The 7,384-nt window shown below is 48.0% G+C and overlaps 1 non-coding gene across 1 annotated transcript; it reads right to left on the bottom strand.

Moving 5' to 3' along the window:
• Positions 1 to 6,331: 6,331 nt before the first annotated feature.
• Positions 6,332 to 6,403, bottom strand: TRNAE-UUC (transfer RNA glutamic acid (anticodon UUC)). The gene has a single exon. It is a non-coding gene; the product is annotated as a tRNA-Glu (tRNA).
• Between the last annotated feature and the right edge of the window lie 981 nt (positions 6,404 to 7,384).

Genomic DNA, 7,384 nt, shown 5'->3' with positions numbered 1-7,384 from the left:
GATCGCGGAGCTCCAGGAGGAGGTCACCGCTAGCCATCCTCGACGCCTTATATCCTGGACCAAAAAGTTCAGTAAGAGACTTAGATACAAGGAACGGGGAGATTGTTCGCACTTGTTTAGCTGGTTTTTCTGCGTGTATCACATGAAAACGAGGAAAATTGTGGACTTGTCGTCCGAAAAACTGAAAGATCTCTTCGGTGCGCCCTCGTTTCTGAGGGCGATCAGGGAGTTTAGGAAAAGCGTTTTCCATGAGTACAGTTGGGTTTTCAGCCGCGATGCCGACCACCCACCATGGAGCCCAACAGGGGGACGTGACAGGACTTTCTGCTAGAGAAACCCTGCCAACGCCAGCCGTACATCGCTGCTATAACCAAATACAGCATAACCAAGGCTGGCTAGCTACACAAGGTTAACCCTTGCCGCCGGAAACTAGGAAGTGAAGAGAAGTGATGAGAAGACAGGAAAGATGAAAAAGGCGAGAGAGAAAGACGAAGATTGGAGAGGAGGACAGGAAAAGGCGACTGCCGATTTCCCCCGGGTGGGTCAGTCCGGGGGTGCCGTCTATGTGAAGCCGAGGCCGAAGAGGTGTGTTGCCTCCGCCGGGGGGCCTTAAAGGTCCAAACACCCAGCATCGGCTCAACCCCCAGGATCCCCTTTTCCCCAGACACGGCTAAGCCGCGCACGGCTACACGCGGGAGGGTCCAACCCTCGTGTGCTCGGGTACGTGGTGTCGCAACACACCAAACGCCTGCTGACGCAGACGCCCCTGCGGGGGCTGGTATGGTTTATGCTGATACAAAATACGTTATGTTCAATGGCTGCTGAGTCGGGGATTTCACTTTACCACATTTAAAACTGCTGTTTGAGCAGGTACGGTTTTACAAGGTTTTACTGTACCTGGCTTGCTAGCCAGTGTGTAGCCATGGTTTGTCAAAAGCATTGCCTAGCATGGTCGCATGCGTGACTCGTACTAGTCCAAATGGTATAGACAGCCAAGAACAGTTAAAGCTTCTTCATCGTGTTGAGCACCATCGGAGGCAGAAGTGCAACTGAGTGCCGATCGAAAACAGTTCTTATGCCCCTCGGGAAATAGGGTAGGTGACCCACTCTGGAGCACTTGTCGGTCGCATCGGAGATGAGACGGGCCCAATCGTAACAAGACAACACATACGTAGCTCAAACATCTGTGTGATATGCAGAATGGTGCTTAATTTCTGTAATTTTTTTCTTGCTTTTATACATATTTTGCATTTTTCCTTTTGAATGCGTTAGTGAAATATTTAATAAGTGTAGTTTGCAAATGTCAGCGATCCTGACACAATGTAAAAGACGTTCTTGAATATTTGTTGTTACAGAAGTTTATTTTAATCAGACTTTTGCTATATGCACATTCAGATTAAAATAAGTGTTTGTGGAACGTGCTTTACCTCTTCCTCTTTTGCCTCTTATGGAACGTATTTCGTCCTCTTATTTCTTGCTGTCAATCTTTTAAACAGAACTTGTTGCACAGCTAGTTGGTTCGTGGCTTAAAGACCAAGGTTGTGGCACTAAGCAGACGAGGACAAAGTGAGACAAATGGGCATATACAGTTACCAACTTCCAACGGCTTATTCACTAGAAACCATGCAACTCTAACGTGAAATTTAAGTGAAAAGTAATCACAGTAATGACAAACTTAAATGTGATAGGAGCTAACATCAGTCAGAATAGTGATCTGAACTGAATTATGGCAAGTAGACAGGAACATGCGTGCATTAAAGGTGCAAGTGGATTAGCAAACCAAATGTGGCAGCTGTGCATTTTGATCATTGCGGTGATTACAGGCTGTCCTTTATGTATGAGATTTGTTTGTCACTTAATGCTAGTGACAGCATTCTATAATGTACTTATTTCCTGATCTTTTTATTTAAAATGCCTCGATTATTTCCCCTTCAGTGCAGTTTTTTGTTTTCCTTAGAAATATTTGGTCCAGGAGTTGCGCACAACCACAATGCTTGCTGTGGTTTGTCAAGTGCCCACCCATGTTGCTATTGACCGCCAACTGACGCACTCGATCGTTGAAGCATTGTCCCGTTTGTACAATATACACCCTGCAGGAGCTTAGGGTAATACTGTGAACCACATCGCTAACATGCTGCACCGATTGTGTTAGTGATGCAGTTTGCAATATTCCCATGCTGCGGCGGAGTGTATATTGGACAAATCGGACGATGCTTAAACGATCGAGAGAGCACCGGTTGGCGGTCAACAGCAACATAGACGGGCACTTGGCAGACCACTACAAGCTAGGTGATTAGGTGCCATTCCTGTACCAAACAACCTTTCTGAGGAAAGGAAAAAACTGCACTGAAAGAGACAGTCGAGGCATTCTTAATAAAAAGAATGAAATAAGTGTGCTATCACGCCGTCACGAGCATTAAGTGACAAAGAAATTTCGTTTACAAAAGATGGCCTGTAATTGCCAAGAAGACACGTGTGTGGCTGCCCTATTTGGGCTGCTACTCCGCTTGCACCTGCAATGCATGTGTGTTTATGTGTACCTGCCGTGACATTTAAGCTCCAATCACTGGCTTATGAGCGCTGTTAGCTTCCACCACACTTGTTCATCACTGGTGTGATTACTTTGCACTCAGGTTTCATCTATAAAATTGCACGGTTTTGGTTAATAAACAGCTGGCGCCTGCATATGCTGTTTGCGTCTCAGTTCATCTTCGTTTGCTTAGCACCATAACTTTTGCCCTGAAGTCAGTTTTTTAGCCGACTGTTCACTGCATTTTTTGTAATGTGTGTGTGAAATACTGAACATTGTTTTATTTTTCCTATAGTGGTATGTGTTTCTGTGATAGAAAAGATGTTTTTGGTCTTACTGCCCTTTCCAGCAGAAAGCAGCCTTCTGGTTTCCAAGTCCCTTCGTGGAAATAAATATACTACCAGTGGCCAATGCAAATTGTCTTATCAGTGGTTAATAAACAGCTATTACCAATGGCTCCTCCAGATTATCCATGAAGCACGAAGTGTAATTAAAAACGCTCCCAACACACTACTCACGAATTCCGGCCAGGCGGAGTAAAAAAACGAGAAAACATTCCCAATATACCCCGAAAATATTCCGCCCAGCCGGAGTAAAAAGGCGAAATGATACTCCCAATGCACCACGGAAGAACTCCGCTCAGCCGGAGTAAAAGCGCAAAAAAATACTCCCAATGCACCACGGAAGAACTCCGGCCAGCCGGAGTAAAAAAAAAGCGAAAAAATACTCCCAGTGCTCCACGCTAGAACTCCGTCCAGTCGGAGTAAAAAACACGAGCAAATACTCCGAATTCACTACGGAAGAACTGCGCTCGCTCGGAGTAAAAATTCTACTCCAATCACACGGAGTATAATAAACTCCCAACCGGGGGGTCCCTAGAGGACAAGCTGTTTAATCCCACCTGGGAGTGATTTTCGTTTACAGTGTGCCAAGCGGAACAGAGACCGTCTGGACTTGGTGACTTGCCAGGGTGCATGTCTTCGATGGCCTTCATCACTTCATGTTCTGTTGTTGGTCGTTCTAACGTTTCTTTAACTTCGCTCGACAGCTGAGGCATTCGCTGCAAAAATAGATGCTTGAAATCATGCATGTTGACATGCCTGAATTGTTGTTCAAAGAACGCACGCCCTATGTAATTGTTATCGGTTAATACCACCCCTTCATATTCAATGGCCTCAATCTCCTTACGTCTGGAAAGTTTTTTTTTCTAGTCCCAGTGCTCTATTCGTTGGCGTTTCCCCGCATGTTAGTCTTTCTGCTCTAGCGCGCACGAGTGCGCCTCGATAGCGCTCTTCGTCGAACACTTCGAGTTTTTTCTTAACAGCGCGCATATCGTCTTGATAAGCGCCCGTTTGCATGCATTCCGGCGTCGCGAATTTTTCCAGCAATGTTTTTAAATCCTGTTCTCTGGCCTTCTCTTTATATCGCAGTACGCTACTTCTTTAAATTGCCTTCATCTTTATTGTTTGCTTCTGCAACTCCCATTCCTCGCCAAACTTCACAAAACTGTCTTTTCCAAAAGAATTCATAGCAGTCGCTACGTTTTAGGTAAAACTTTCATCCGTAGCAGCTCAGCATTTATTTTCCGCAGTTCCCAGACGAATTTCTTATGTCCTTTATTTTTTTACGGCCCACCCTGCATTTTACCAGGCTGTGGTCAGAAAAGGATACATAGCACTGGCATTTTTCTACTAAATCGAATGAAAGATAGATACGGTCTAATCGTGCGTGACTTGTGCCCTGAAAGTGAGTATACATCACGTCTCGGTCAGCCCAAAACACTATGCGACATCTTCTAATTCGAATTCTTGTATAATCTGCGCCAGGATATCGCTGCTTTTGTCATAAACTACGCCTCGCGTAGACCTATCCTCGGCGTTCAATACGCGGTTGAAATCCTGTACACAGACTATCATTTTGTGCACATGGAAATGATGCTTTAAACTCGAAAAGAAATTTGCCCTCTCTTGCACAGTATTAGGCGCATAAATGCAAATCACGCGCCATTGGACATTGCAATAGCTCAAGTCACAAACGACAAGTCGACAAGAAGTGCACGAGAAGAAACCCTCTATGACAAGAAGAGGAAGCTTCCTCACGCACAGCACAGACCCTACCGAAGACCCTAAGGCGTGGCTTACCACCGTATAGTAGTTATTCGTGAAACTTTGCACCATGCTCAAGGTCTCCTCGTCACCGTATACCTTGGTTTCTTGCACGCCTAAAACGTCGAGGTCGTGGTCCACTAGTAGTATGTAAACCTGACTCAGTTTCCTTTTGGCGGCCACACCTCGAACGTTTAGCGTGCCGAGGCGAATTGATGAGTTGGTAGCCACTACTGATGTACACCAGAGGGGAGAAGGCCCGGAGCATGGTGCTCACCTTAACGTCTGGCTGACCGCTAGACACCTCCGTGGCCATCTGGTGGCCGTCGCACGGGTTTCGTTGGTCGGCTTCACGGTGGGCCTACAGTCAGCCTCCAGGCTCGGCCTAAGCTTGAGAGTGGAGCGCCTTCAGGAATGGGCCTTAGCGTGCGGTGGCTCGGAGTCACCGTCGGCCTTTCCGTCGACTTTCTCCTCCTGTTGCAGGGATCTCTTGACCGGTGCCGAGACGCCTTCGACGCGGGTGCTATTAGGGGTAGCGTTGAAGTCTTCCTCTGCTTGCTTAGCATCTGTAGCTGGCCGGTGGCTCTCATTTTCTTACGGGGCCGCCCTCACGCTCTCGAGTGTAGCTGCTGGCTCCTTGGGGGGAGCGACGTTGTTCCGTCCTCCTTTGGTCGGCATGGTCGTCCCGCTAGTTTCTGCCTCCAGGTTGCCGTTTCCAGCTCCCTTGGCCGCTTCCTCCGCCTCATTCACGTCCGTCACATGGCCTAATGTCGACGACTCGCTCTGCGCCGAACTCGCGGCTACTTTGTATGACCGCACACAGTCCGCATCATTGTGTCCAAAAAGCCTGCACCGGGAACAACGTGGAACCTAACATTCTCGACTAACATGGCCTGAGCCCCGGCAGCGCAGGCACTGAATTGGACGACCTGCGGCTACCACCAGAGCCAGCTCGCTGGCGAAACGGATCTGGTGGGGCAGGTCATCAACCTTCATCCCAGTTTTCAGCGGCAGCAGCACTGCTCGGATTGTTGAGCCCTTGTCGGAAACGCAATCCACTCGCCAGCGCTCGCGGATCACTTCGGTCACTTTGCCAAACGAGGCCAGCGCGGTCTTCACGTCTTCGTCATCCGCCCCATGCAGAAGCCAATGGATACGAAGCTTCACCAGTTGTTCCTTGGGGACGATGACCAGGCAGCGACGCCCCTTCACCTACAGCTCATTTAGTGCCGCCAGCTTTTGAGCAGCCTCGGGTGTCTTCATCGTTACCACCCATACACGACTAATCTGGTACGCTCCAAGCGCGACGACGCCAGATAGCATACCAACAGCTTGAAGTGTGTCCCGGAAATGTTCTACACGGAATGGGCGAACATGAGCGTCGCCGCGCAAAAAAACTGTGTTTAAAACGACGTGCCCTGTAGGTAGCCGCGGCATAATAATGTGGTAATCCTTATCATCCTCTGTCGAAAGCATGTTGCCGCGGCTAACAGCCGCATATGCCGCTCCATTGGAGCCCATGATCCTACGATCCGTTCAGCTCGGGAGCCGGAAGCAGAATGCCACTAAACCACGCCGGATTCGAGACATGGTCAAGCAGTGCGGCTGGCGCTCACTGATCACTGTGGGTGAACTGGGTGAAGCAAAAGAAAAAAAAAGTTCTGAGTGCTAATCCTTACACCATGAGACCGCACACTTCCGACGCCGGGAATCGAAACCGAGCCTCCTGGGTGAAAGCCAGGTATCCTAACCACTAGACCACGCCGGATTTTTCTTCTTTATTCCATGTTTGCAGTACAAACCAAGTACACGTTTAAATGCTCGCATATGTTAACCACACTTTGGCTCACACTGAATATTAAAATCGCTTCAGCTTGATCAAATGATTGAGTACAGACATCCACTTAGGAGGCTCACTCTGGCCAGCATATATTTCCCGTATATACGCCACACTCTCGATGAAGTTGATTGTCGCCAGACGGATATCGATAGTATCCCGAGGTAAGCACCAGTTCTACTCCAGGTGGGATGTATCCTCATTCCAGGGGCCCTATGGCTTTCACTGCCTCATTGGCCCTGGCAACGAGGCATCGTTATTGCTCCAGGCCCTCGGAGACGAACTTAGTATCCCACGTTTCGATGAGAAATAATATTTTAATTGGTTCCATCTCTTTCCAAAATATAATAAAATTGGTCATGTGTGTATATTTAAATAGAACAAGTTTCAAAACACCAGAAGAAGAGTCTATCTAAAGCGGAATATGTAGACAGAAATTCAAGACCCAGGATGAGGTCACGAGGGCCCCAGTGCTCTGGGACATAAAACAGAAGTATGATGTCTGGCGACACTCACGCGAGTCGGATTCATGCCAATGACGGCTGGTGTTCCACCGTCGGTGACTTGGACCACAGGCGAAGAGGCAGGAGTGAGGACTTTCTCGAGACGATCCAGAAGCTGAGCATTCATTAAACACATACGTGCGCGCCAGTGTCAATCACAGCCGCAACAGGTACACCATCTACGTTCGCTTTAATGAGGTTCCGTTGTGTGGCCAAGGTCAGAAGAGGATTTTTGCGTCGGGTCGGTTTGGCAGAAATATTGTGTATGTGCATGGTGTTTACAGTGGAAATATAAAACAATGTTGAAGTGAGAAAATACGTAAGAGGCAGCCACCGTTAGTGCTTCTAATGCGCTTGTCCTCCTATTGGTAGGATTCGCAGAAATGAAGCCAAAGCATAGATTAAAAGC

This window comes from Dermacentor variabilis, chromosome 11 (genome assembly GCF_050947875.1).
Source record: "Dermacentor variabilis isolate Ectoservices chromosome 11, ASM5094787v1, whole genome shotgun sequence".
NCBI classification, from domain to species: domain Eukaryota; kingdom Metazoa; phylum Arthropoda; class Arachnida; order Ixodida; family Ixodidae; genus Dermacentor; species Dermacentor variabilis.
Note: the sequence above shows the minus strand (reverse complement) of the source record. Positions and strands in the feature narration are given on the sequence as shown.